Source organism: Mustela nivalis (assembly GCF_964662115.1).
Source record: "Mustela nivalis genome assembly, chromosome: 7".
NCBI classification, from domain to species: domain Eukaryota; kingdom Metazoa; phylum Chordata; class Mammalia; order Carnivora; family Mustelidae; genus Mustela; species Mustela nivalis.
In genome coordinates this window covers 142,324,609-142,337,706 of record NC_139026.1, presented here as the reverse complement: position 1 = coordinate 142,337,706, position 13,098 = coordinate 142,324,609, and the positions used below count along the sequence as shown (strand labels likewise).

The following is a 13,098-nucleotide window of genomic DNA, read 5'->3' as shown; positions in this document are numbered from 1 at the left end:
ACTAGAGGCCCCCGGAGGACGGGTTTGGTCAGAGGGGAAGGGAATTTCTAGAGACACTATGGTCTCCTTGGAGCAACCTGCTTGCTACTCAGTTTCAGAAAGACACACTACCCAGGAAAAGCTGCCCTCAACGGGCAGTCTGGGTCACTTGGACCCAAAATACACCCTAGCCCCAGTCAAGAATCTGGGCTTTCTTACACCAGGACAACAAGCAGATTATAGGTGGACAAGTAATTCTTAGTCTTTTAAATCCACAGCTCACAAGGGATTAGGAATGAGAAGCTGCAAAGGGCATTTAAGGACAAAGGTAGGCTACACTGCTCTCTGGGGCCCCGGCTCCCCAGGGTGGCACTAATCGGAAGCGCCAGGAGCAGGGTTAAATCGGGTTCATTCGTCTGTTCATTCATTCATTCATTCATTAACTCTGTCAGAATTCATGGAGTTCCTGTTACGGTCCAACACTGTGCTACGTGCTAGGAGGAACTTTTATAGGAGATGCAGGAGAAAAAATTAGTTCTTATCAGAGAGGAGGGTAAACACGTTGTAATATGAGCTTTTCTCATCTTAGAAGCTTAGATTCGCTGAGGGCTCTCGGGGCTCTCGGTCAACTCCATCACTTAACAGATGTAGAAACGGAGGTCCGCAGGGCGGTAGTCGTCTCCGGCATAGTAGCAGCTGGGACCAAACCAGCTTGCCTCTTGCCTCCCCCGCCCCCCCCCCCCCGATCTAGCTCTTTTTTTCAGTGAGAGTCACCTCCCCAGAAAGAGAGAGAAAACAGTGCCACGCGAGGGGGCAGGGCTCCATGGGGCTTTCAGGGAAGAGCTCTCAGCTGCTGCTGCTGAGAAGACAGTTTCATTCCCCTCCTGAAGGCTGACTCCTCTGGTTCTTCTCGAAGTTTCTCCTCGAGATCCCGCAGCCTCCTGCTTCCCGCTGTCAACCCTGCCATTCTCCTTGGGTGCTTCGTGGGGCTGGCTGTCCACCCTGCCGGACCCAAGCTCCCGAGTCTCCAGCTGAAAGGGTGGATTTGCCACAGGACTTGCACCACGGAACTTGGCCAGTATTTCCCAAAGAAAGGACTGAAGGGGTTTACGCTCGGATTAAAACCACAGAACAAAACCCTTTAATCTCGGAGCAGACAATCACTTAAAAGAACAGCAATGAGCCTTTCTCAGGGGCTCTAGAAGGCTGAAGAAAAATACGTCTGTTCTGCAAAGCTGGGTGTCAAAAAGACCTCGTGGATGGCAGCTCAGTGGCTGGTGAGGTTACCTCGCTATGAATCTGAAATTTGAGAAGTCCCAAACAAGGGAAGAGAGAGGTCTGAGGCTGTTATATGGATAAACCGGAGGCAGCCTGCTTGTGTTCATTCGCTGGAAGTTGAAACAAGAAGTCTGCTAGGCTGGCAGTGGATCTCACTCCCCATATAAGGCCATGGAGGGACCAGTGTTTCTGAGGGACAGAAACATCCAATTCGGTCTCGGAGGAAGAAACCATGGTCCGCTCCATAAAAAAGAGGCAACGTTTCTTTGACTTTGGGGGCCAAACCTTGCTCTAAAATGGAAGGCTTTCCATCTCAGACAGCCTGATTTAATTGCTGAACAAAGCTCTCTTCTTTGTGGGGAAGAAGGAATAGGACTCCAACAATTAGCCCTCTCAAAATGTAGGTCTATAAAAACAACAGGGAGGAAATAGGCAATGACATCCATCCGCCCACTGCTCTGGGCTAGTCCAGGCGAAGGCAGAACAAAGGGAAACACATTGAGTCGGTTCAAGAGTTCAGCTCTCCATCCGGAGAAAAAGCCGTCTCTCTTCCTGGCCAGTCCAGTGCTCTGTCCCCATTCTGCTGCTGTGATGTTTTCTCTTCGAAACCTTTCCTAATTGAACCTTTCTAGGGGTATCTCATATCTCATATCTTGTATCTCTTCCATGGTCGATCTGGGTGCCCAGATAAGTTCTGGGAATCACTAGAAGCCAGAGCTTGATTTTCTTACCAGAAAATATAGGGAAAAAAATGGTCCCAAAGAACAAACAGAAGTCCTCTTTGAATGTCTGCTATGAGCTAGTTGTATAATCTTAGAACATTGCTCTCAATCTTCTCCACAGCTCTATGAACTAGTTCTATGTTCTTTTCTCCATTTTATATTGTTAAAAACAAGACAGAAGACTCCAAATGGAGTCACTTGTGCTAAGCCCATGTCACCAAACCAAGACTTAACTTAGTAACAGTTGGGGCTCTCCCAGAAATGGGTTCTTAACTTAGTCAGTCATCTGCCTGATGGACCCCTGTCATCTTCTGAGGACAGTGACCTAGCAGTAAACAGCATGCTTTTTTGCCTAGTTTAACCTTCTTGTTCCCACTCCCTTCTGCTTGTAAAAGTCATTTTTCACAGCAACTTGGAGTTCCCGTCTGTCTTCTAGATCGGACGCTGTTCTATTTGAGTGGAGTTTTGTTTAAACTCTCCCCCAAATTATAGTAGACCTTAGCTTATCTTTTAAAAACCTACGTGAAGAAGGTTTGGCTCAAAGGTTGAATCATTTGAGAGGTTGAATAATTTGCCCTAGATGGTGCAGACTGTCATGGGTAAAGGAGGAATCAAACCAGGTAACCACGGTTACCAGGTGGCCATAAAGCTAATGTCCTTGTTGTTTTGCTGGCTCCGACTTGGTTAGAGAGGGAGTTTGCAGAAAGAGGAGAAGGCCTGTGGGAACAATCTTGTGAGATGAGAGAATGGACCTTTTCTTTCATTTCTGTTCATGTGATTTCCCTGGAAATGTAGACACTTCCATTTTCCTGGGCCAGGGGTGTAAGGTATGATTTTTTTTTTTTGGCTTGGAAATGCCATTTTCTTTCTTTTATTTTAGGTGTTATATTTGTAATTTTTTTTTTTTTAATGGATTTCTGTTCCTGGTGTCGAATTCCGAGAGCGTGACTCCTGGGAGTGTGTTTAATCAGTCTCCTCAAGAACATTTATTGAATCCCTACTACATGTAAAGCTCTATATTTATTTATTTATTTACCGCTTTAACCGTTTTTAAAAATTTGAGTATCATTCACCCATTGTTATATTAGTTTCAGGTGTACAGTATAAAGATTCGACAATTCTGCACGTTCCTCGGTGCTCCTCAAGTGCTCGCCCTTAACCCCTGCATCTGTTTCACCCATCCCCCCACCCACCTCCCTTCTGGCAGCCACCAGTTTGTCCTCCGTATTTAAGAGTCTTTTTCGTTTGTCTCTTCATCTTTCTTTACGCGTTTTTTTGCTTTTTTTTTTTGCGAAGGAACTCATACGGTGTTTGTCTTTCTCTGAGTGACTTACTTCACGTAGCAGTATATACTCTCTAGCTCCATCCATGTTGTTGCAAAGGCAAGAGTTCATTCTTTTTTATGGCGGAGTCATGTTCTGTTGGGCCTATATACCGTGTGTTTTTCATCCCTTCAGCTGGACACTTGGGCTGTTTCCACATCTTGGCTGTTGTAAAAAACGCTGCCATAAACACAGAAGTGCATATCTTTTTGATCTAGTGTTTTCATTTTCCTTGGGTAAATAGCCAGTAGCAGAATTACGGGATCATAGGATAATTCTATTTTTAATTTTTTGAGGAACCACAGTGGCTGCACCAATGTGCCTTCCCACCAACAGTGCATGAAGGTTTCTTTTCTTCCACATCCTTGCTAACACTTCTTATTTCAGATTTTTAAATTTCATTCTGATTCGGTTTTGGAAGGTTATATGTTTGTAGGAATTTATCTATTCTAGGTTGTCTAATTCATTGGCATGTGATTTAATCTATATGTATACTAATTTTTATATAATATAGAATTATAATCCTTTGTATTGCTGTGGTGTTGGTAGTAATTTCTCCTTCGTTTCTGATTTTATTTATTTGAGTCCTCTTTTTTTAATGAGTCTGGCTGACAGAATTCTATTGCTTTTTTCAAAGAATGAGTGTCTGGTTTCATGGATCTCTTCTATTGTTTGTTTGTTTTAAATCTCTATTTCATTTATCTCTGCTCTAATTTTTATTATTGCCTTTTTCTACTGGCTTTAGGTAAGGCACTATGTTGAATGGGAGAGATACAAAGATGATCTGTACATCACCTGAGCCCTCAGTAGGGTGAAGGAGATAAAATAGTCTAACACATTAAAGTCTGACCTAAACCACAGGGGATCATATGATCATGTTGACTAAGCCTGTGCTGCTTAATTTTGGCAGTACACCAGCATCACCATGTGAACTTTACCAAGGGCTGAGGTCTGGGCCTTACCTGCAGAGGTTTGGTTGTAATTAGTCTGGATGCCCCCTTTCCCCTGCCTCCCCATGGTGGTTCTTTCAAGTTTCCTAGGTGATTCTAACACGCAGCCAAGGTTGAGAACCATTGAGCTAAACCAAACTATCTTTTCCAACTCTCAGATTGCACACATCTAAACTGATGTGAAGAAACCTTGGATGAAACCACCAAATTAAGTATCTGATCTCAGTGACTCTTCACAGGGATTTTTCATCGCTTTCCATCAGTCCACGGCCGACCCATCCAACCACCCACCTGTCCCCATCTCCTCCCTCTGCGTTCACAGGGAGGAGACATTTGCCCCCTCTACAGTCTAGTTGGTAGACTACTTTGAATCCCAAGCTCCCAACAGCTTTTTCACAAATATGTGTGAGTTTATCCAGTTTTCTTTTCCTTTTTCCTCTCTTCCAGGTGCTGGGGCGAGTGATCGTGATGGTGTCTTCTCCATTGCCCTAGATAGTGGAGTTCTCTTAGGTACTGGGAGGCCCTGTAAAGGGAGGCATGCAAATTGCCGTATGGGAAGGTTCATCTGGGGGCAAAGACAGGATGAGTTAAATTTAGGAGAGCCGGGATATGGGCAGGACGGAGGATGTTGTAAGACTGGGACGGAAGTTGATGAATGAGAGAGGTATCATGAGAGAAGAAGCTTCCAGTTGTAGGGGTAGATTCAAATCCATATGTAACTCCAATGCCTGAACTCTTTAGTCTCTATCCTTTGCGTAATCGGCCACAGGAAGCTGCTGTCCCCGCTGAGTGGCTAATATAGAAATAATGCTGTTTGGCCTCAGCTCTTATTCGGGGGTATTTGTGAACATACTTTTGGCTCTTGGGAGTCCTACATTGGACTTTGTTTTATCTGAGAAAGAATGAGTATGAAAGAATGAAAGTATTTATCTGAGAAAGAATGAGATAGTTCAGAAAACTTATGCCAAATGCATGGTATAATTGGTAACAGATACCCAGGATATGCTCTAAAAAAGTCTCCTTGGTGACTTTTTTGGTGTTATTTGTGATTAACAGTAGTGTCTGCTTTCTGATTGGTAATTGGATAAGTAAGCATGTAAAACTTTGATTTTAAAAAGTTTGTCCTTCCAATTCAGTGATTCAGTTCCTAGGAATCTGTCTAGATTTATGTCTAGACATAAATGCAGTCAAAGATTTATTTATAAGTTATTTGTAATATGGAAAATTTAGAAATGATTGAAATGCCTTACATTAAGAAATGATATAGACTATACATATACGTAAAATCATGTGCATATGACTATAACAATACCTGAAGCAACTAAGTGGCCATCAGTACGGAGTTGATTGCAGGACTATGATATGGTCACAAAATGGAAAGCAGCAACAATTAAAAATAATGAGATAAACATACATGTTCAGATTCAAAAAGATCTCTAATACATATTATTGTATTGTATGGTGTCGTTTATGTCCTATATATGCTATTAATATATATTATATTCTAATACATAGAAAAAACCTTATACATATAGAAGGATATGCATCAAACTGTTAATTCAGGTAAGTTAGTTTTGGAGATAAAGTGGGTGGAGATGATAAAGCAGGACCTTTGTGTTTTACTCTAGAAACTTCTATATTGGGATCTCTTACAAGGGGAACAATCACTCCCATCACATATACAATTAAAAATAGTAAAGTCTTGGGGTGCCTAGGAGGCTCAGTCTGCTTTTGGCTCAACTGATGATCTTGGAGTCCTGGGACTGAGTCCCGAATCGGGCTCCCTGCTCAGTGGGGCGTCTGCTTCTCCCTCTCCCTCTGCCCCTCCCCCTGCTCGTGCTCTCTCTGTTGCCTGCTCTCTCAAATAAATAAAACAAATTCTTAAAAATCTTAAATTTTCTGCCTATGTATCTCCTCTTAGAGCTTGGCTGCTTATTGCAAGATAAAAAACAAGTTACCTTCTAGAAATCTAAAGTGTTTTCATAAAATTAAACGAATTGGGTAATTGGCTTGAGGTGAGGGGGCTCCCTGGTGAGGTTGCACACAGGTGTGTGGGCGTGCGTATCCCTGGGGGGCAGGATGTGGTCCCCTGATGCAGACAGATTTGCTCCAGGTGAGGGAGACAGGATGTCGTCACCAAATAGCCAGCGGTGGGGTGTGTTTGGTGACGTGAGTTGTTAGCTCAGAAAGGGCACTCCCGGGGTTCATTCCTGCCTTCTTCTACCTGGGTCGCTGGTGTAGAGAAGAGAAAGCAAAGCTGGGGCTGGAGCCTGGTGGTGGGGGTACGGAAGGGCAGGGAGAGCCGCTGGTGCTCCACCAAGACCAGGGAAGGAGCAAAATCTCAGGGCAGATTTTCGTGAAAAGTAGCAAGTCTCACTTGGGACCAAAAATAGTCGGTCTCGTAAGGCGTGTACTTTCCTCTTTACCCGCTTCTGATGATAAACTTGAGTTGATCATCCACAGTGTGCTCCCTCCCATTCAGGAGTAGCAGAATGGAATTCCTGCGGGGACCCTGGCTCACGGCCCCAGCCCCTGGCTGGTGGGCCGTGCGTAGACAGCGGGAGAGGGCGCACTCGCGCCAGCAGCCTGGGGACCACACTGGTCTTACGCGGTGTCTGCCCCTCTCTGGTTCTCTGATGACACCTGGCTGAGAGAACCCACGTTCACCTGGGACAGAGATCAGCCTCAGAGACAGGGTTTCCTGGTTCTGTGGCCAGTTGGCACTTTCTCAGATCAGAAGTAGTTGTGTAAAAAGCAAGTGTGTTTTTTGTGCAGACCAATCGGAAATGGTTGTTTTCTCTTAACCTGGCATTTTTGCCATTAGTTTTCTTGAGTCCCATTAACAGCGTCATGGGGAAGGATTTCCATCTATTTGCTTTTCTGACCCCCATTAAATGAAATAAAATTTAATCAACCTCTTTTTAAAAAAAATCAATGAATTTCAATGCAAAAATGCAGGATCTATGTTTTTCTGGGTGAGATTCTTTCAACAGGTGTCTCTCCTTACGACGGTGCAAACTTGAGAGAAATAAAGACTAATTTTTTGGAGTTGCTTTGGCTAGTGTGCAGAGCTCTGCCAGGTCGGGCAAACAGTGGGAAGGCTTTGCTGGAGGCCAGAGCTAGCTGGATGTGTGGATTTCATGGGCGTGAAGAGCCCTGTTTTGAACGACATCTCTCTGGCTGGCAGTGCCCGAGGTTCTTGTCCAGAAGGGCAGCTTGGGCCGGCGTGATGCTGAAGCCGTGGAAAAGGACGTACTGGTGCTTCCCCTTTAGGACTTTCAGCTTAGCTAAGTGTGAAAAAAAAGTGACACCAGCATTTAATAATAATGATGATGATGATGATGATGATGATACAAGTAATAGTAATCATAATAAAAAGAAAGTGTTGGCAGGTGGTCAGAGGGGCCTTGCCAGTCAGCTACGTTCTTGCTTGTGTTCCTGGTGTTTCTAATAACATTAACAATGTACTGTAGTCAACAGAGCCGCAGACCAGGAGCTAGGAGAGAAAGTAGGCAGCAACCTCCGACTTGCCGCTTAATGGTCTGCTTTGGGTAAACCACTCAAACTCTGAAAACTTGTATTCCCCACCCCATGCCTGCACAGTCCGATGGCGGGGGTTCCCTTCCACCACTGAGAGTTTAGGGTCTGTGCTCTCCACACTTACTTTGCCTTTTGCTCTGAGCATCGGGCCCGAGAGGATTTTCTGAAGATTTCATTCTCCCCTTCTTGGATGGTTTGGCCCAGCATCCTGCCAACCAGAGGGAGGAATTGCCTGGGACTAATTGAGGATATATTTTCCCCCCAGGACAGGAAGAGGTGGGTCAGTAGGAGACTGTTTTAAGTTGGTCATCCCTGATGGGAAAAAAAAAAAAAAAAAAAGATCGTGTCTTTGCTAGGATGTGAGCGCTAACACTCAGGGGAGATGGCTGTGTTCTGTACCCAGCTGGTGCCAGGTTTGGGTGTTGGGAGTACGTGGGTAGTGTTCTCTCCTTTTCCACAAGGAGGCTAAGCTGGGAGGCCGCTGGGAGGTGCGGTCTGCACACCTCTTCTTTCGCTCGCAGGCTGTGTTGGAAGCGGACTGACTTCCTTAGTCCGCCTGGAGGCCGCCCCAGGGAGCTGCGCCCACGCTCAGGCCCGTTTAAGGTGATGGAGACTTGGCATCCTGAAACTTCGTCTGCAGCTGTTCGGTGAGTGGAAACCCCTAGGCAGAGATGAAGGGACTTTCAGACACTGTCAGATCCAGTTCACCCACGAGGAGAGAAAGGGAAGGGATGACCTCACCGATGCGTTGGGTTCTGGGCCAAGAGAGAAAGACGTGGAGGAAGTCCCTGCTCTGGGGATTCCCTGGAGAGTAAGATAGTTTAGCTCATTTTTAAAGGTTTCCTCAACAAGAGTTCCAAACAGATTTCCATACGTCCTAGCCGTTTGGTTCAAAAAGGAATATTCAACCCACTTGGAGTGCTTTCCTTTCAGGAAGTCCCAGAAGATCTCCCCGTAGCATCAATCAAGGAAGCCTCTCCACACTCCGGACCGCGTCGTTTGTATCTGGGACCGTCCAAGGAGCTGGAAAAAGGTTAGACACTGAGACGCGAGACCCCGTACTTTCTCAGACAAAGGACTCTTTCTGAGTCATTGATCTGAAAATACATCTACACCGGCCTGCAGCGAGGGTGTGCGATAATAACCATTGATTACTTAGGAATCTGAGAGTAGGGCGTTTCGGGAAGCAGCGTGGGCTGAGCTCTTTGATCCTAACTTAACTCCAGGAAAAATAAACACGCACGCTGAGTCATGCATCTTTGGGGTTGCTAATAAAGGTAGTGGGTTGCTTGCAGGGGTGTTTACCTTCTTATTTTTAAACGATGACGGTAGGAGGCGGGACAGCTGACTTGTCCACCAAAGCAACCGGTACGAGTAGGCAGGTTGGGCGGCCGTGGAAGATGCCATCGGAGGAGCTGTGCGCCGATGTGGGAGGGTGCAGCGTGGTCTGGGGTAGGGAAATTCAGAAATAACATGAAAGTCCGTCAACAGGAGATTAATTTGGTAGATGATGGCTTGTTGTGTGTGTGGATTATTGTGTGTCATGAGTCCTCTTCCCGGAATATACCCTGCATTGGGTTGGTTCGGATTTATTACGGAACATAGGATTAGGGAGGTGGGAGCGGGAAAGGGAAATAAATCAAATCAGGCTAATTCCAGCACTATCCCTGTGGGGGAGCTCCAGAGTATTGGTTGTAGGACTGGAGGGAAGGATCTGGGCTTTCAGAATCTTACAGCCCCTCCTAGTTCTGGGCGTTAATGGCTCCAGAAGGTCAAGGGCAGGTCCCAGAAAGGAGCTGGGGATGCTTTATAGTTAAAGAGAAGCGCACACAAGCCAGGGGCCGGACACACACTGAAACGGTGACGGGTTTGGAGGGTCTCGTTAGTGTCTGCTTTCCTCTTAAACGGTCGAAGGGAATGAAGTGTGGAGTCCTTCCATTGGAAGTTATTTAGAGTAAACACTGTGAAAAAGCGAGAAGTAATGTATCGTAGGCACCAACCAGATGCGTATCCGGTGATTCAGTTCACTTCTGGAGGGAGTGTCCAGTTACGAAAGGGAAGGGGCTCAGTCCCACAGGACCCCCCCCCCCCCGCAGTCCCAGGATGTCCGCTGTCCATCTGGCTGACTGGCTGCATCCTGCGGCTCCCAGGACCCCTTCCTCAAGTTCAAGAATTTGCTAGAATGGCTCACAGAGCTCAGGAAGACCCTTTCACCAATATTTACCAGTTTATTATAAAGGGTACAGCTCAGGAGCAGGAGAATGGAGGAAATGTGTAGGACAAGGGACGGATGAAGGGACACAGAGTCCCCAGTTCCCTCTCTGGGGGCATCACCCTCCCGGCACCTCCACGGGCTCACGGACCCGGAAGCTCATCTGATCTCACGCGAGAGTTTTTAACAGAGCTCCATCTCCTCTCCCCTTCCCCAAGGTTGGTGGGTGGAGCTGAAAGTTCTAGTCCTCTAATCACTGGGGACCAGCTCCATCCCGAAGCTATCCAGGGGCGCTACCTGTGTCACCTCATTTGCATAAACTCAAGTGTAATCAAAATGGGCACTTTATGCAAAATGAGGCACTCCAATTGCTCAGGAAATTCTACGGGTTTAGAGTTCTGTTCTAGGAACTGGGGACAAAGACCAACTAGATTGTTTATTATACTATACATGTATATTTTGACATCATTTTTTTAAATAAAAAACATGCGTCTGTGTACATGTAAAGAAAAAAGTCTGGAAGGAAATAGATCCAACATGAGGGACTGGGAAGGGCGGGTAGAGAGGTAGGAAGAGATGTTCAGATTTACGCACAAAAATGTTATGCTTTATAATAGGAAAAAAATGAAGCAATGTACAAGACCTTGTGACAATAGCATGTGCCTCTGAAGTCCGTGGGCGTCTGCAGTTCTGAGAACCAGACAGTCTTAGTGAAAGGCACATAGTGATTGCTTGGTGCATGTAGTGATGTTTCCCTGCAATGAACAAAACTTTGAAGTCTGCAATTACATATGATACTGGACTGGAAATTGTGGCTTTGGTGGTCTCCATTCCGGATGCCTGCTTGTCATTTGAGGCTGTCTTAGCAAAACATGTTTTTAGCCTGGTGCCTCCTCTTCATGCTTGCGTCCCTGTCCATTGGATGTGCATTAGTTTAGCCTTTCCTCCCCATGGGGGGTCTGTCTGGGTGGAAAAACCACTCTAATACTCTGCCTTCAGCCTGAATTGGTAGCCCTGCCAGACACTTAATTTGTAGGTAAAATCAGCTCTCTTCCCCCTAATGGTAGGTATTAGAGATCCAGGTTGATGTAACCCCTTCCTCTGGCCAGTAAACAACCAAGAAGAACCATGAGAAGGTCTGCGAAAGTGGTCACCTGCATCCCTGTAATCACAAAGCCCGAAATAAAAGCTTGCGTATGGTCTTGTGCTAAGCTCTGGGCAAAGAGGACTGCGTGGAGAAAGTCTCTTCACTCTGGAGCAGCAAGGTTTGCATCAGACCAACTCTCCCCACCTATCATCCAGTCCCTCCATGCATCCACCCCCCACCCCCACCGATCGCCTCACTGATGCACTCATCCGCACACCCACGACTTTCCCACACACCTGTGCGTCCACTCAGCCTCCTGCTCATCTGCCCATCTACCCTTCCTTCCATCCATCAACCCGTCCATCCGTCCATCCATCATTCCATCTGCCTGTCCGTATTTCTAATAATTATTGGGAGACTCTCGTGAGCCAGGCAACATGGTAGGAATGATTTCCTAGTCTTTGGCATTTATCCATTGCAAACATACTTAAAACTCACCTCCCCCTTTTACCCACAGCCTTTATCATCTATTGGAAACCATTTCTGGTCCTCTGACAGCTTCTCATGAGGGTTTGTTTTCTCCTAGCTCTGGGTTCGAGTTACTTCTGTGTCTCAGTCGTACTGCGCTGGGTCACAAGCATGTCCTGAATGCTCATCACCTGTCAGATACTTTGCAAAGCTCTCTGTACGCCCACCTAATCTCATGTAATCCTTAAGTGATCCTCAGAAGCGTGGGCCACAACATTTTTATCCTCTTTATTGTGAAATACAACACATACACAACGGTGCCCTCCCAAATACAGTAGGACTCTATGGTTTATTGAAAAGCAAAGTTGTATATACACCGAGGTGAAAAAGAGAACATTGCCAGCACCTGTGTGCCCCTCCTTCCGTGCCACCCACTCCGTATCTTCTAGAAGTCACCATCCTGATAACGACCTCTACTTAAAAAAAAAAAAAAAAAGTAGTTTTACCATGTAAGCATGTGTCCCTAAACACTATGGTTTGGTCCTGCTGGTTTTGTTAAACATAAATCATATTGTATGTTTTCTTTAGTGATTTTGTTTTTCCCCCTCAACATTAAATTGTTAGGATTCATACATACGTTGCATACAACATTAAGTTTTTAAGATTCATACATACCTTCATTCATACATCTTCGTACATTTGGTTGCATACATAGAATATATTATTTTTTTGGTTTTCTATATAATTTGAGAGTAGGTTGCATACATATATGAGTTCTCTTTCCCGTGTGTATTTTATTATATGAATATAGCATCATTTATTTTTCCATCTACTGTTTTGGGACATGTGTGGATTTCCGGTTTTTGGCAATTACTAAAAATACTTCTGTGAACGTTCTCGCACATGACTTCCAGTGAAAAGAGCCTGCATTTCAGTTTGACTCGCAAATAGGAGTGAAATTGCTTGGCGATGGGCATGCGTTGAATTTTGGTAGGTGATGCTCTCAGCTTTCCTAACTGTTGTACTAACTGACCGTTGCACCCACGGTGCGCTGGTATGTTTGTGACGCTGTGGCCTTTCTTTCTAATTCCAGTTTTTCTGATCGTTTGTGGTGATAGCTCCTCTTGATTTTAATTTGCATTCCTTTCGTGACACATTAGGTTGAATGCCTTTTTACGCATTTTTTGGACATTGGTCTCTCTCCTTTTGTGAAGTACATTTTGCAGTCTTGGCCCTTTTTATCAGCTTTATTGAGGTCCAGTCGGCTTTTAATCCTTTCAGCGCTGTCTTTTGATATTTTCAAAGTGATTTAACTCTTCTAGCTTTTCCTTTAAGGTTAGCGCTCTTTGTGTCCTGCGCAGGACATCTCTCCTTACCCCGAGGTCATGAGAATCTTCTTCCTGTTACTGAATCCGTCGTGGCAGAGTTCAGGAACAGAAAAGACACCGTGTACAACAGAGATAATTTGATAAGGAGAAATGGCTCCACGGATCTCACAGCCTGAAGACAAAAAGGGAAGCTTCTAGCAACATGGAGATAA

At 45.3% G+C, this 13,098-nt stretch overlaps 1 long non-coding RNA gene across 2 annotated transcripts in view; it reads left to right on the top strand.

Annotated features, from left to right (window-relative positions):
* The window catches only part of LOC309868661, an 87,300-nt gene that overhangs the window by 5,594 nt on the left and 68,608 nt on the right, over positions 1–13,098 (top strand). For both annotated transcript variants that reach the window (XR_014313769.1, XR_014313770.1), the window contains exons 2-3: positions 8,313–8,438; positions 8,725–8,824. This is a non-coding gene — a long non-coding RNA (uncharacterized lncRNA). The remainder of the gene's footprint in view (positions 1–8,312; positions 8,439–8,724; positions 8,825–13,098) is intronic.